The sequence below is a fragment of the Haliotis rufescens genome, unplaced genomic scaffold (assembly GCF_023055435.1).
Source record: "Haliotis rufescens isolate VD_foot unplaced genomic scaffold, xgHalRufe1.0.p SCAF_91, whole genome shotgun sequence".
In the NCBI taxonomy this organism is placed as follows: domain Eukaryota; kingdom Metazoa; phylum Mollusca; class Gastropoda; order Lepetellida; family Haliotidae; genus Haliotis; species Haliotis rufescens.
In genome coordinates, this window is record NW_025964385.1 from 280,335 (window position 1) to 298,742 (window position 18,408).

The window sequence follows — 18,408 nt, forward strand, 5'->3', positions numbered from 1 at the left end:
TTCGGGCCAAAAGAGAATACGCTTGGCAAATGGATTTAACCACAATATTACAAAATCTATCAAAACGTCACAAGGCTGAAAACAGTCGCCGAAACAGTACACATCTTGGAACCATTTCTAGCCACCATCAAACATGGGTGTATACTTTCGTTTGCCCGGCAGTTTATAACAAACTTTGTTAACATTATTGATGGCATTCTTGCGAGTGTCTGAGTTGACCAAGTTTTGTTTTATTAACCAAGATGTGACCTATGGTAATAATCTCATATATGTCTTCGTGAAACAGGAGGCATGCATGGCCCAGTGGTCAATTGCGTCGCAATTCGTTGAGCAGAGTCGTGTCCTAAAGGCGTGTGGGGATAGCCCTGATTATGTTTCTAGGTTTGTCAGCACCATACTCGTGCCCTTGGCATTACCAAAGTGGTAAACATCTGACACATGCATCACCCACAAGGTTCACCAAGTGCATGTATGTATCAAAGTACTGGGAAAAGTAGCATTAAACTCACTCACTTTATTAATTGAAACAATTTGATATTATGAACGGTATCTCGTCAATTTGGCATAGGGGGCACGGGTGGCCCAGTTGTCTAATGCGCCGCGATTCGCTGTGCAGAGTTGCGTCCCTTGGGCACGACAGGAACCTATGATTGTGGGTTCCAATCCCGGTTCGCCCCGATTATATTTCTAGGTTTTGTCAGCACCATACCCGTGCTCGTGGTTTTTACCGAAGTGGTAAACGTCTGAGACCTGCATCACTTCGGGCTTTCCTCCCACATTAAGCTGACACACCGTGATATAACTGGAATACTGTTAAAAGCGGCGTTAAACCCAACTCACTCACTCACTCAATTTGGAATATCTTCCTGCTGTACATGTCAAACCTGTTTCTTATATTCGAAAAATATATTACGGAAGCCCATACGAGATGACATTGACGTCAATGAAGTGTAAACAAATCTGATTATTGTTCATAATCAAATTCATATGCCACACTGCAAGGTGTTTTATGGTTTAATTTTCACATTTATTTGAAATCGACAGCGTCGATTGTGGTTTTTATGTCAGCATAGAATAGTGATAATGATATTACAATCTACATCGAAGTGTCCCTACTATTCATAACTTACCATCAGGTAGACAATGGGATACAGATTCTATCCAAAATACAATATCCATGCCCATTTTGGGGAGGCCCCGGCGACTTATGCTGGACGTATGGGGCGATTTAATCAATGAGAAAGTCAAGCGCGGAGGCTTGGATGATGGCGTGTCATCATGCCCCGACATGTATTTCCCAAATGCAAACTGTAAGCGAAGCTAATTTCCAGCTTCCCCCGTCATGATGTTACTGGAATATTACTGACGCAACATCAGCCTCACTCACTCACTCACTCACTCACTCACTCACTCACTCACTCACTCACTCACTCACTCACTCACTCACCGACTCACCCACTCACTCACTCACCGACTCACTCACTCACTCACTCACTCACTCACTCACTCACTCACTCACTCACTCAGCTGTTCTTTTAAGGAAACGATGTAAATAAGTATGCTTATATGAGTGTTGCTACGAAAGGTCAATTTTCAGGGTATTTGTATTTCAAAGTAGAGCATCATCGGATTTCTTTTAGACCACAGATTTGTCTTTGTACAGTGCTGGTAAATGTACCACATGGATTTAAACTGCAAGTACATAAGCAGATACTGTTTTGAGAACAAACGTAATGTCAAACGATATTACGTTACACCTTCCAAGAATTTTATACTGCATTTGAACTTCAAATGTTGCACTTCTTTCCCCTCTTATGTCGTATAACTACACGCATAAGACATAATCCTTTCCCAAGAGGGCGCTATAAAACGCTAAAACGTCTGATCCCTGCCTCCAGAAAAACGCATATGGTGCGTTATTCAATACCAGAGTTACCTCCCCTTAACTTTACCATGATCTGTTCCTCAAAGGTGCACTTGAGTTTTCTCGTTGCAGACTCGTTCACGTGAACCCGGTAGTTGTAAAAGGCTACAGAGGGATGTTCAACCCCTTAAGTGTGTGACATTTTCTTGTACTGAATACAAACACTCCCATGGCTTTCAGAGGTGAGGTCCTCAGCACGCCGAGCAGAGTTGCGTCCCTTGGGGACGCCAGAAACCTATGATTGTGGGTTCAAATCCCGGTTCACCCCGAGTATGTTTCTAGGTTTATCACATTCGCGGCGCTTTAGACGCGCCACCCGAGCCCCCCGCCAGCGGCCTGTCTTGTATCATTATATATGTGTAATGTTAGAGCTGTGAGGCCTTCCTTCGATAAGCTGGTTATTAATTTCGGTCAAGATGGCACTGTGTACACCTGACAGTGACGGCGTGTTGGCACGTGACACGTGGGGAGGTGACATGGGGTTTAGCATGGTGTGTGCGTGCGTGCGTGCGTGCGTGCGTGCGTGCGTGCGTGTGTGCGTGCCTCCGTGTGTGTGTTTGTGATTGTACTAGCTCGGAATAATACCGGTATTATAGTGCTTCGGCAAAATCTGGACGCAATCTGGACTCAATCGACAAGAAACGGCAATGAACAATTCATGCACGTTTATCACGACAGCGTCCCGATCCACAGGACACCGTCCAGACAACACAGGACACTGTTACTATTTTGATCCGACTAGACAGAATCGGCTGAGTTTCCCGAATGTTACGGATGCACCATACTGTCGGGAGTGCTTGGCCGACCTCTCTGGACCTTTCTGATCCGTCGGACTCTGTTACGAACGTATACGACTGCGTTCAGACAATGAGGTAATTTGAAATGGCGTTTCACGTCGCGTCCAAAGTTATTGCACTTATATAGCGACGTGCATGCACATGTGGCTGCTTGTACTTGTTCGAAATAATGCTGATTTTATGCTGCTGGCCCACTGAGAAACCATGCCGCAGTTTAACATAGATACCCAACTCAGACACAGTATACTGACTCGGAGCCGACCAGTCCTTGTTTTAGCCCCTTAATGCCGTGCATCAGGCAGGGTAACAACAAATACCATATTTTAACGTATGGTATGACGCGGCCGGGGATCGAACCCCGGACCTTCCGCTCTCCGGGCGTGCATGCACGTGTGTGTGTGTGTGTGTGTGTGTGTGTGTGTGTGGCTGCTTGTATTAGTCCGGACTGATGCCGATTTATAGTGCTAGCTCACTGAGATACCATGCCTCAGTTTAACATGAATAGCCCACTCAGACACAGTAACTGACTCCGAGCCGACCAGTCCTTGTTTTAGGCCCTTAATGCCGAGCGCCAGACAGGGTAACAATAAGTACAATCTTTTAACGTCTTTTGGAATGACGCGGCCAGGGATCGAACCCTGGACCTTCCGCTCTCCGGGCGGACGCTCTACCACTAGGCCACGGAGGCGGTCCTACAGAATCAGAACGCGACATTCGTATGATGGATCAATGATCAAAAGTGAGTGAGTGAATGATTTGGGTTTAACGCCGCTTTGAACAGATATACGTTAGCGTGTCCGCTGATATGGGGGGAAAGCATGAAGTGATGCAGACGTTTACCACTTTGATGAAACGCTCCGCAAACGGGATATCACTGTCAGGAGCTTGGTTTCTTGTGTGCCCAAGGGATGCAACTCTGTACAGCGAATTGCACGACTTCACGACTGTGAAGGTGTGAGGACCTTCACACTGAGTCGCCAAGAGAGAGTTTTTATCCATGCCCCCGCGTTTCCAAAGTAAGTTGTATAACCAGTCAAAGCAAGTGGATACACTGTTCGTCCAAGTTAGTTCATACACTGATTTTGATTGGACTATTGAAAAACTCGTTAGTCCAGCCAAACTATAACCACAGGAACTCGATGATAGCGTGTGTAACATAATATATTCGTATAGAGAGAAAAACTCACACCCCTCTATAAACATATAGACGAGGAGTGACACCCGCCATCTTGGTTCTTATTCAAGATTTCGCACTTCGTTCGAATCACAGCTCGATATCGCATGAAATATGAAATACACTTATTTCAAACCTATTGGCAGCATGATTCGGCAAGGGTGGAAACTGGACACACACACACACACACACACACACACACACACACACACACACACACACACACACACACACACACACACACACACACACACACACACACACACACACATATGGGGGCACGGGTGGCCCAGTCGTCCAAGGCGCCGCGATTCGCTGTGCAGAGTTGCGTCCCTTGGGCACGCCAGAAACTTATGATTGTGGGTTCGAATCCCGGTTCGCCCCGATTATTTTTCTAGGTTTGTCAGCACCATACCCGGGCTCGTGGGTTTCACCGAAGTGGTAAACGTCTGAGACCTGCATCACTTCGAGCTTTCCTCCCACATTAAGCTGACACGCCGTGATATAACTGGAATACTGTTAAAAGCGGCGTTGAGCCCAACTCACTCACTCACTCACACACACACATATATGTGCACAAACGTATTGGAAGTGATCTGTGAAGTTGACATATATACCTTTCCTGACACAGTGATATACATATAAGTGTAATGCGATATGGTAAGACGTGACACATGATCTTCGTCAAGGATGTGTGTGTAGAACACAATAGCTGCGTGTTTCAGTCCAGTGTTGACATTTCGTACACTTTCATCTTTATGTCACGATTCTGTTTCACTTCATCAATTATTATTTTTATATGTCACGAACAGTAGCTATTATACGAGGGCTGGTCAAAAAGGTTTAAGCCGAAATAAGAAAACCAACAATTGTGTAAGTGTTTTTAATATTTTTTTCAACATAATCTTCAGAAGTTTTCTGATGCCACACTGAAAAACCCACAAAGGCAGCTTTGAGGTCATCGTTGTCACGAAGGTGACCTTTCAGTTTAGGAAACAGGTGGAAATCACTTGGTGCCAGGTTTGGATTAAGTCGACTGGCCTGAAAAGGCTTTCTATTTGCTGCTCAGGACCAGTCACTTCCAACTCGAAACCGTCAATGTGTGATTTTGCATCAAAATGTAAATATTAAATGTAGATTATGTAATGAATTTAATGAGTCTGTCCAACACATTGTGAGTGGATGCCCAGCTTTGGCACAGACACAGTATCTTAAAGGACATGATGGGTTGGCTCGATCATTTTATTACTGTCTTCGCCATTCTTGTGGTTTTGACACAGAGGTCCATCCATGGTACGACCGAGAATATGTAGAGGGCGTCATAGAAAATGATAAATACAAAATCCTTTGGAATAGGCCCCTATACAGCCTCAGACATATCCAGACCAACAAACCTGATCTTGTCCTTTTTAATAAATCCAGTGAAATCATTTATATAATTGAATTTTCTGTTCCTTTGACAGTAATGTGACAAGATTGAGGAAATTCGAAATGCCACGCTTGCATCCCAAGTACCAAGTTGTCCGACTCCCCATTGTTCTCGGTGCCTGAGGTTTGGTACCTCCTAATCTGTTGACTGACATTGGGAGAGTACCCGGGTGTGCTACCAGGAATACAGCCCTTCTGACAATCTGGGTAATTATAATGCAGAATTATAATTATAATGCAGAAGGCTGCAGTGTTGGGGAGTCACCCCCTCCGAAAAGTTCGGAGAAGTCCCATTCGCTGTCTGGGCTGCGTGAAGAGGGGCGCCAAGGGCCCTGAGCTGATGATGAGCCTAACCAGCCTGACTGTGCCAGGATCAGCCAAACCCTCTTTGTTGCATTTTTTATTTTAATCTGAAATAATTATAATAATCATATTAATCATTACCCCGGAAAATGTTTCAATGTGCACTCAAGAATCATTCTCATCTCCCTGGGAAGTATCCAACCCAAGCTGCCTGTTAGGCGCTAGGTTATCAACCACATCGTATCCTACCGGGTACCCATTGGCTGCTACTGGGAACAGAGGCCAATATTCGAGCAAAGTCCCTTGCCCAAGGAGATGCACCATGTGTAACATGTGCTTCAGTGTGGGGCAGGACCGAAGCCCTAGAAACTCTAAGGCGCCAAGCGATCAACGTTGCTTAGGGCTCGGTCATACATTCAGGAATTTTACTGTCGTCCTTGATAGGACCATTCCTGATTAATATTTGTCAAAAGTCTGATCAAGGTCCTGTGATTCGTGGCGGGAAATTCACAAACAATCAGATATTGTTCTGGAAGCGTCCCGATTCATCCGTTTCCAGCAAAATTCGTCCCGATTCTACCATTCTCAATCCGAATCTTATCCGATTTGTTTATTCCGCATGGTAAAAAACGACCGAATCTGTCCCGACAGCGTCCCGATTCTCCCGACAGATCAGACAGTGACCGGACGGTGAACCGAGAAAGACGGTTCGCATTCGGCAAGATCTGGACGCAATCTGGACTCAATCGACAAGAAACGGCAATGAACAATTCATGCACGTTTATCACGACAGCGTCCCGATCCACAGGACACCGTCCAGACAACACAGGACACTGTTACTATTTTGATCCGACTAGACAGAATCGGCTGAATTTCCCGAATGTTACGGTAGCACCATACTGTCGGGAGTGCTTGGCCGACCTCTCTGGACCTTTCTGATCCGTCGGACTCTGTTACGAACGTATACGACTGCGTTCAGACAATGAGGTAATTTGAAATGGCGTTTCACGTCGCGTACAATGTTATTGCACTTATATAGCGACGTGCATGCACATGTGGCTGCTTGTACTTGTTCGAAATAATGCTGATTTTATGCTGCTGGCCCACTGAGAAACCATGCCGCAGTTTAACATAGATACCCAACTCAGACACAGTATACTGACTCGGAGCCGACCAGTCCTTGTTTTAGCCCCTTAATGCCGTGCACCAGGCACGATAACAACAAATACCATATTTTAACGTCTTTTGACGTCTAACGTATGATCGAACCCCGGACATTCCGCTCTCCGGGCGGACGCTCTACCACTAGACCGCGGAGACCGTCAACAATACCCAGGAGAACGTTCTTCGCAAAAAAACGGAGTGTTTAAACAGAACGGACACTGAAGTTGTTAGAGGGCATATTCTATGCATGCATGGATTACCGAAGTTGAGCTGGCATTCCCACTGTATTCGGGAATAATGATACTACTACTACTACTACTACTACTACTACTACTACTACTACTACCACTACTACTACTACTACTACTGCTACTACTACTACTACTAATAATAATAATAATTATAATAATTATATACTTTATTGTAATTATGAAGTTGTTACAATTACTGCTATTAGTAAATGCGTTGCAGTTTATAATAATGATGATGAAGTTACGAATCACTCATTTCTGAATTTTGTTTAGCCATATGGCGGCAATATGTAAATAATCGGGTCTGGACCAGACAATCCAGTGGTTAACATCATGAACATCGATCCACGCAATTGGGATACGACCAAGTCAGCGAGCCTGACCACTCGATCCCGTTAGTCGCCTCTTACGAGAAGTCTCCTTTTACGGCAAGCATAAGTTGCTGAAGACCTATGCTATCCCGGATCTTCACAGGTCAAGTACATTTGCGTGTTCTGTGATGATACTGTTTCTGAGGTCAACACATCTTTAAACTGTGAATTGACTGTCATTATTGTAAGGAAACATGCAGATCAAGTCATTGATGTCTGAGATCCGTCATTCTCATCGCAATATTATAGACAATAGGGCTATTGGTATTTGAAGAGAAGCCGCTTCATTTAGCTGAAAGTGTCATCGCTCCTTTGGGAAACAGCGTCGGGAGTTTTACGATCATAGTGGCTGACATCTGTGCGACTCGCTCAAGCCAAGCGTTGAACATACATTTTATTTAAGGTGGTGTCTTATGGCAACTGTGAATATTTTTATGCCATCGAATGTCTATTATCGCCTTCAGGAAGCTCTATTCCACAGTGGAATTACTTGCAAATGAATTATGGATGTTTGTTATCAGACGTGGCAGTACAAATAACAAATGGTCACAAGATGAAATGTATTTGCCATATCTGCCGTGGAAACATAAATAAGACCAATTCAAAAAAGTATAAATGAAAATATTCAGTCATTTGAGTGTTCAGAAATATTCAAAGAAATAGATGCGTCAGTAATTCTTCAAAAGGTTTCCACTTCACAAGGTACAACTTCATGTGTGTGATTCACATTAATACGTCGACAGCAAATAAACAAACAAACGTGAGAGGTAGAGATTCGTAACGCCTCAGAACATGATGTCAGACCAACAATTGTATGTCGGCATTTACATACACCTGAGAGCAGGGCGATCTGCTGACAGTCACAAGATTCACATGAGGTCGAATCTTTCAAGAGCTTGAACGCTCTGTATTATGTTGTGTTTGGAGAATGATTGCAAATTTTGAAGCTGAACTTTTCCTATCATATATGTAAAGCATAGTTCATATGCTTAACAACATATATATATATATATATATATATATATATATATATATATATATATATATATATATATATAAAATTATTTTTATATATATATATATAAACCGTTGCCGTAGGTATGAGATCATGAAGTAACGAAATGAATTTACAGACGACAGCAGGAATCTTTATCTTCCCTGAACACGCACGGGTTTTGGTCGAACCAGTTTCTGAGATAGCGTTGATTGTGCCCCATTGACGTAGAATGCTTTACTCGTGCTGATAACGTGCGATTGTGCCCCATGAACGTGGATTGATCTTTTCGTGCTGATGACGTCTGATTGTGCCACCTTTGCGAGGAATGCTTTTCTCATGCTGATAGCGTGTGGTTGTGCCACATTGACGTGAAATGCTCTTCTCGTGGTGATGGCGTGTGATTGTGCCACATTGACGTGAAATGCTCTTCTCGTGCTGATGGCGTGTGATTGTGCCACATTGACCGGAAATGCTCTTCTCGTGATGATGGCGTGTGGTTGTGCCACATTGACCGGAAATGCTCTTCTCGTGATGATGGCGTGTGGTTGTGCCACATTGACGTGAAATGCTCTTCTCGTGGTGATGGCGTGTGATTGTGCCACCTTGGCGTGAAATGCTCTTCTCGTGGTGATGGCGTGTGATTGTGTCACATTGACCGGAAATGCTCTTCTCGTGGTGAGGGCGTGTGATTGTGCCACATTGACGTGAAATGCTCTCCTCGTGGTGAGGGCGTGTGATTGTGCCACATTGACGTGAAATGCTCTCCTCGTGGTGATGGCGTGTGATTGTGTCACATTGACCGGAAATGCTCTCCTCGTGGTGAGGGCGTGTGATTGTGCCACATTGACGTGAAATGCTCTCCTCGTGGTGAGGGCGTGTGATTGTGCCACATTGACGTGAAATGCTCTTCTCGTAGTGATGGCGTGTGATTGTGCCACATTGACGTGAAATGCTCTTCTCGTGGTGATGGCATGTGATTGTGCCACATTGACCGGAAATGCTCTTCTCGTGGTGATGGCGTGTGATTGTGCCACGTTGGCCGGAAATGCTCTTCTCGTAGTGATGGCGTGCGATTGTGCCACATTGACATGAAATGCTCTTCTCGTGGTGATGGCGTGTGATTGTGCCACATTGACGTGAAATGCTCTTCTCGTGGTGATGGCGTGTGATTGTGCCACATTGACCGGAAATGCTCTTCTCGTGGTGATGGCGTGTGATTGTGCCACATTGACTGGAAATGCTCTCCTCGTGATGATGGCGTGTGATTGTGCAACATTGACGTGAAATGCTCTTCTCGTGGTGATGGCGTGTGATTGTGCCACATTGACCGGAAATGCTCTTCTCGTGGTGATGGCGTGTGACTGTGCCACATTGACGTGAAATGCTCTTCTGTTGATGTCAGTCACGGGTTTGTCTGGTTCACTCGTGGCAAAGCTACTATATTGCTGCGTTAATCAACATTCATTCACTTTTACATACATGGACACAAGGTCCATGTGCTGGTAGAAACTGGACAAAATGGTATTGGAAGTTCAGCTAATGGACTGTTTGACCTTTCGTTGTCTTCTGCGCAATGAGCAGGTTGATAAGATATGTCTAGCTTACGCGTTTATTTACATTTGATAGACAAGATACAAAATCAAGTACTTAGGGTTGATCTCAAGTAACGCAAAATGACACCAGAAAATATATGTTCTGGGTTTGAACTTTACTTGTATTGCCCGTTTTAGCTTATCTTAACTATCGAGCGTGATTTATACAAACAGCAGGAAAAGAAGGATACTTTTATTTGTCAGGGGCACCGCGATTGACTGGACAGAGTTGCACCCCTTATGTGTGTCAGGATGCTGTAGTCGTAGGTCCGAATCCTACATTCGCTTTGATTATGTTTTATGCACGATTACCTGCTCGTGGATGTCACTGACATCGAAGACATGCATCCATTTGGGTTTTAGTCCCACAATCATCTGACACGCCATGATAAGGCTGAAACACTGTTGGAACCTCGTTCACTGCTATTGACTTTCTAACATATACTATTAAGACATTAATGATGGATCACTCGATTCCTCCATGGCATGACAGATTAATTATAGTAATATGAGAGAATCGGGTGATTTCTTATCTTTTTGTGTGGTGTATATGCCCTAATAACTACATACCAGTAAAGAATGATACCTTACATGACACACAACATACGATGTCAAAGCTTAAGTGACCAATTTAATAACGGTTAAGGACAGTTTGGTGTTTCACTCTGACAGTGACTCATCCTGAAAATGTATTCTTGAAATTGGGTGTAGGAACCCGCGTTTCCTTGGTACCAAGAACTCGGAGGTTCGATTATATTGACAAGTTTACGTTTTTAGACCTTAATGATCATATTAAGATAACACCTTCATTAATAATTTCTCTTATTTCATAAAACTATTGAAAGATGTATGTAAAATAGAAATATGTATTGCAATGAAAAATAGAAGTATCAATACATTTGACAGAAAATGGAAATAATTATCAGCCTTCTTATTATAATATACGGGGCGGTCGGGTAGCCTAGTGGTTGAAGCGTTCGCTCGTCACGCCAAAGACCCGGGTTTGATTTCCCACATGGGTACAATGTGTGAAGCCCGTTTCTGGTGTCCCCCGCTGTGATATTGCTGGAATATTGTTAAAAGCGGCTAAAAACCATACTCACTCACTATTATAATATACCAGTTAATCCAATATATGTATATTACCCATATCTTCATCATGTTTTAAAATCATATGAATTGCTACACTAATATACCTCATATTATATACCTCATACTTACAAATGTATATACTTCATGTACCTATGTAAAAGTACAGGAATTGAATTAGAAATATTCAAAAAAATTCCTCTTATTAATTTTTTTATACAAAAATTGTGAGTGGCGGATGCCACCGGTCGGGAAGGACCTGCTTACCCTATTGGTGGACACCTGGTGTCAACGCTTATTTTCAGTGGCTGATTATTCTCTGGCGTGGACGTTATATGTTGCTAAACGCTGCACGGCAGTACTCCTGCCCCGCGATGGTAGTACCCGACTTGTACACAGCTCATGTGTTCTAACTGATGGGGATTTAGGTTTATGGTTGGTAGGAGGTAGTCACTTATAACATTGTAGTGACAAAACCAGACACGACGACTGGGCAAGAGGAAGGGGCGACGTGACGTTACAAACGTCGTAACAAACAATATAGATGCCGTTATCCTTAACCCGACTGTTACTCATCCTCAAATTATAGGCTGCGGGTTCGACGCCCGCTCGCGACACATGTTTTCCAAATAAATTGGAATTCATTCATTTTAATGTAAAAATATAACATTGTTCAGGTAATTCCAAGTGTACATAAATGACAACCAACTGCCCATTCGTGAATAATAATGGATCGTTTAAACAATATATTGACGTGACTGGTGTGTTTTAAATGCTTCAAAGTCACAAATGAATGGTTTATTTGTTTGTTTGTCGTCTAACCCCGTACTTAGCAATATTTCATCTACATCCAGGCGGTAAAAAAGATGGGCCTTGCACTTCAGTGATTGGAACGCAATTTAGCTACGACGCCATGCAATCAATCAAGTCACCGAGCTTGACCACCCGGCCATTTAATTGCCGCTTACGACAAGCCGTTGGTGCCATCATAGTGGTATACACCTGATACCAGCGTCTTCTGTCGTGGCTAGCTGACTTGTTGGCATATAGCTGAACCACATGGCGTCAAACCTAACTCACTCACTCACACCCCGGCGTAAACTCTATCTCACTCCCAAATTCCGAGAGCCAGGCAGGGTAACAACAAGTACCATCTTTTAATGTATTATGGTACGACGCGGGTGGGAGCTGAACCACCCACCTTCCGTTCTCCACACGGAGGCGGCCCGAACGACAGCAAACTACGGTTATAACGAACTCAATGGGACCACCCATTTAGTTCGTAATAACCGTAGTTCGTTATAAGCATATATACAGTATATATGCAACACATGGCCGGGGCTAACAAGTAAGTTCGTTATATCGGTCAGTTCGTATAAGCGTGTTCGTTATAACCGTAGTTTACTGTATTTTAACGCGAACTCACATGTGTATATCATGTGAAACCCATTTCTTGTGTCCATCCATGATGGAATTATTATTGCTGGAATATTAATATTGCGAATGAATACGACGTCTTTTAACCTTACTTACTTAGAGTAGGTTGCTGACTTGAATATTTGAATGTCTCTGTAAACATACTTCATACCCCCGATTCTTTCGTATTACTATAGTTCTGTCACAGCAAACTTGCAAACATTCAGTGGCTATCCCAAATGTATTGCCGCATGCGGAACTTAAATATTACAGGAACCACAGTCTGCATTGTTTAACACAAACTGTCTGGCAAAAGAACACACTTGACAATTCTCACTTAACTTGTTTGTTTGTCGTTTAACGCCGCACTCAGCAGTCAAGCTATATGACGGCGGTGTGTAATTTATCGAGTCTGGACCAGACAATCCAGTGGTTGACATCATGAGCATCGACCCACGCAATTGGGATACGATGACATGCATCAACCAGCGAGCCTGACCACCCGATCCCATTAGTCGCCTCTTACGACAAGCATGGGTTGCTGATCGTAAGAGGCGACTAACGGGATCGTTTTTTTAAATTCTGTTCATTACTGTGTAGGGGCGGTCGGGTAGCCTAGTGGTTAAAGCGTTCGCTCGTCACGCCGAAGTCCCGGGTTCGATTCCCGACATGGGTGCAATGTGTGAAGCCCATTTTCCGGTGTCCCCCGCCGTGATATTGCTGGAATATTGCTAAAAGCGGCGTAAAACCATACTCACTCACTCATTACTGTGTACCGTGACATTGCGGCCCCCGTGTTCATTGAGACGTGCTGAGCTCAATATTTGAGATACTTATTGATATGATGCATTTAATACCGGCTTTGATACCCGTACAAATAAATCACCATAATACACCCAATTCTTTTTTTAAAATTTTTGTCCCCATCAAACATGTGTGTATACATGTTCTTTCATCTGTCCGACAGTTTATATTGCAAAATACTTACCGACTATGATTGAAAACGATTACCTTCCTATCGCGATGATGCGACCATTAAATCGACTGTTTCAATCAGAAATTGGTGCTGTGTTTTGAAACCTTTGACAGACCAACCGAAAAAAATCGAGTTTCATAGCATAACATCCAACTCATTGTTCCCTCGTGGGCATTGAACCTTTAGTGTCATTAACAACCTCTGTCACCACTACGCTATCCTACCTACATATCACCACGCATAGAAAGGTGTACGACCGAACGTTTATTAGAGAAAATACGATACGACATAGCGGTTTATCAATCGTCGAACCAATTCACCCTAACACAATATAACCGTTATACACAGCTCAAAGTGAATATCTAATGTATTCCACAAGGTAAGAACGTGTTCCCCTGAAATATGAAAAATAGTTTTCATTCCAAGGGATCTTCTTACATGTCACATTTATTCTGATCCTCTTCATGGTATTTCAACTTTTCAACTGGAGGCAATATTATACAGCTTTTTGAAAAGACAAAAAATTACATATCGGTAAACTGTATATATAAGTTTATAACTGATCCGCTGGGTAAGGTATACATACTTTTATGTATTTGTCTTTAGAAGTATGCATTCCTTCCAATTTGAAGAACGACTTAACCATAAAGTAACCATATAAATATTATATTCTGGAACGCCAATGACATCCCTTTGTGAATTATTAAAGTGATTGTTATCCGTCTACCACCTAATGTAATATAGCACATGAGGCTAGTCTGCACAAATAGTGATGAATCAATAGTCACACAGAGAGCTGTAACTGTTTCCCCTCGTATTTATTGAGGCTGTTTATATCTACCTCATTTTAATGACCACAGCGGGAGCCTGAAGCAACTCAATACTATCTAATGCCTTGAATTATATCTGGGATAATTTCTTATGATATTGTTTGTTTGTTGTTTAACGCCGCACAATATTCCAGCCATATGACGGCACTTCTGATAATAACTTTCATATTGCACCAATTACTTTAGTTTTAAAGTTTTCATGACAAAACCGTAACTGTTTTAATGACACATTGAATCAAAATAACTTCTATTAAAGTTAGTTTCCAACGAAAAACGTAATTATTTTGATTCAATTGAATCGAAATAATTTCCTTCCACAGTTTTCATCGAAAAACGTTATTGTGATTACACAATAAAATAAAAATAGTTTCTACTACTATTGATTGTGCATTTAGAAGTCCAGTTCCGTCAAATATAAACCTCGATGTTCCTTTAAAACGTGCACTAAGTTTTAATTTACACTGAGGACAAGAGGATTGTGAAGGATAAGAGTGGAACTAAAACTCACCAAGTATGACACAGAGGGCCAGTAGAATAGCTTCAAGCGATCTGACGAGTCCTGCCATTGTGTTTGGTATATCTCTCAATAATGTCACAGCCTCCCTCTCAGTGTTGCACGACTGTTCCGAACCTGTCTGCCAAAGCAACGATTCTACTGCCAATTCATTTAAATCCCCATGTGATCACGTGACCAGCGTCTACTGGGTAAAGGAATAGTTAATGGTCAGATGTCGACGACACGAGGCTGCGTCTCTGCATACTTAATAGTTCATAGCCACTCGAGACACTGAACTGATATCTGGCGAATGTAACGTTCGGTTATTGGTAATCTCCGTAGTGGGGGTGTGGAGCGATATTACATGGTGATTGTTTACCTTGGTAACGGGGCGTGACGGGGAGGATGACAGTTACTGAGTGCATCCATCAAGGATGCGTCTCCACGGTGATGCGAGGGTGGGTTGGGTTTGTGGGGGTATTTTTGTTAATAATTCAAATATGTGCGGATACTGTACAGTTGAGGCTATCAATCCTTCTCGTCCCCGTGATTACATGGACATGTATATTGGTAATATGGTTAGAAGTAGGTATATTCTACAGTGGAGTCTTACATTCCTGCTAGAGCTCGCCCTCGGTGATCAGAGGGACGTGTATACAGTAAACTACGGTTATAACGAACACGCTTATAACGAACTGACGGATATAACGAACTTACTTTTTGATCCCGACTATTTGCTGTAGTTATGCTGCATATATGCTTATAACGAACTACGGTTATAACGAACTAAAATTAGTAGTCCCTTTGAGTTCGTTATAACCGTACTTTACTGTAGTTGTAAATACTGTAAACTACGGTTATAACGAACTCAAAGGGACCACTGATCTTAGTTCGTAATAACCGTAGTTCGATATAAGCATATATACAGCAAATGGACGGGACAAAAAGAAGTTCGTTATATCTATCAGTTCGCCATAAGCGTGTTCGGTATATACGTAGTTTATTGTATTCCTAAAATTACGGTCCTTAACAGTGGGGGATCGTAGTGTGAGTGAGTGAGTGAGTGAGTGAGTGAGTGAGTGAGTGATCCGTTTTGAACAGCATTCCAGTTATATAGCAACGTGTCAGCTTGTTATGGGAGCAAAGCCTGAAGTGATGCAGGTTTCAGACGTTTACCATTTTTACGAGGCCATATATGGTGAGTGAGTTAGTGAGTGATTTTTGGTTGCGCGCCGCTCTAAACAGTATGTTGGTGTCAGCTGGTTTTGGAGGCGGTGGGTTAGCCTAGTGGTTGAAGCGTTCGCTTGTCACGCCGTGACCTGGGTTGATCCCCCTCACGATGAGTGAAACCCATTAATGTCCCCCGCCGTGCTATTGCTGGAAACATTATTCACTCAGTTGGACTTCGGAGGAAAGCCTGAAGTGGTGCATGGCTGACGTTTGGTAAGGCTCCTGTGTATGCTAGGGATGTATCGTATGGGCGTTAGAGGCGATAAGTGCGGGGTTAGGTCGGGTTAAGTGGATACATGATGGAGTTTATTTTAGCAACAGGCTGTGAATACTCGGAACATAAATACTTGAGGTTTTAAAAAACAATTGCTTGCTTCCTGTTCTCGGTGTTACTATTTCCAATACTTGTATTCGAGATGTGAGAGGCGAGTCACTGTAGAACTTGATTGTCGCGGTGGGTACCCGATTGAGTATACACGCCTAGTAATGTGAGGGGCGAGACCCTGTAGGGCTAGGTTGTCGCGGTGGGTACCCGTATGAATATACACGCCTAGTGATACGAGTGGCGAGACACTGTAGGGCTAGGTTGTCGCGGTGGGTACCCGATTGAGTAAACACGCCTAGTTATGTGAGGGGCGAGACCCTGAAGGGCTAGGTTGTCGCGGTGGGTACCCGTATGAATGTACACGCCTAGTGATGTAAGAGGCGAGGCACTGAAGGGCTAGTTGTCGCGGTAGGTACCCGTATGAGTGTACACGCCTAGCGATGTAAGAGGCGAGGCACTGAAGGGCTAGGTTGTCGCGGTGGGTACCCGTATGAATGTACACGCCTAGTGATGTAAGAGGCTAGGCACTGAAGGGCTAGGTTGTCGTGGTGGGTACCCGTATGAATGTACACGCCTAGTGATGTAAGAGGCGAGACCCTGTAGGGCTAGGTTGTCGTGGTGGGTACCCGTATGAATGTACACGCCTAGTGATGTAAAAGGCGAGACCCTGTAGGGCTAGGTTGTCGTGGTGGGTACCCGTATGAATGTACACGCCTAGTGATGTAAAAGGCGAGACCCTGTAGGGCTAGGTTGTCGTGGTGGGTACCCGTATGAATGTACACGCCTAGTGATGTAAGAGACGAGACAATGTAGGTCTAGGTTGTCGCGGTGGGTACCCGTATGAATGTACACGCCTAGTGATACGAATGGCGAGACACTGTAGGGCTAGGTTGTCGCGGTGGTCACCCGATAGAGTATACACGCCTAGTTATGTGAGGGGCGAGACCCTGAAGGGCTAGGTTGTCGCGGTGGGTACCCGATAGAGTATACACGCCTAGTAATGTGAGGGGCGAGACCCTGAAGGGCTAGGTTGTCGCGGTAGGTACCCGTATGAATGTACACGCCTAGTGATACGAATGGCGAGACCCTGAAGGACTAGGTTGTCGCGGTAGGTACCCGTATGAATGTACACGCCTAGTGATGTAAGAGACGAGACACTGTAGGGCTAGGTTGTCGCGGTGGGTACCCGTATAAATGTACACGCCTAGTGATGTAAGAGACGAGACACCGTAGGGCTAGGTTGTCGCGGTGGGTACCCGTATGAATGTACACGCCTAGAGATGTAAGAGACGAGACACTGTAGGGCTAGGTTGTCGCGGTAGGTACCCGAATGAATGTACACGCCTAGTGATGTAAGAGACGAGACACTATAGGGCTAGGTTGTCGCGGTAGGTACCCGTATGAATGTACACGCCTTGTGATGCGAGAGGCGAGCCACTGTAGGGCTAGGTTGTCGCGGTGAGTACCCGTATGAATGTACACGCCTAGGGATGTAAGAGGCTAGGCACTGTAGGGCTAGGTTGTCGCGGTAGGTACCCGTATGAATGTACACGCCTAGTGATACGAATGGCGAGACCCTGAAGGGCTAGGTTGTCGCGGTGGGTACCCGTATGAATGTACACGCCTAGTGATACGAATGGCGAGACCCTGTAGGGCTAGGTTGTCGCGATGGTCACCCGATAGAGTATATACGCCTAGTTATGTGAGGGGCGAGACCCTGAAGGGCTAGGTTGTCGCGGTGGGTACCCGATAGAGTATACACGCCTAGTAATGTGAGGGGCGAGACCCTGAAGGGCTAGGTTGTGGCGGTAGGTACCCGTATGAATGTACACGCCTAGTGATACGAATGGCGAGACCCTGAAGGGCTAGGTTGTCGCGGTAGGTACCCGCATGAATGTACACGCCTAGTGATACGAATGGCGAGACCCTAAAGGGCTAGGTTGTCGCGGTGGGTACCCGTATGAATGTACACGCCTAGTGATACGAATGGCGAAACCCTGAAGGGCTAGGTTGTCGCGGTGGGTACCCGCATGAATGTACACGCC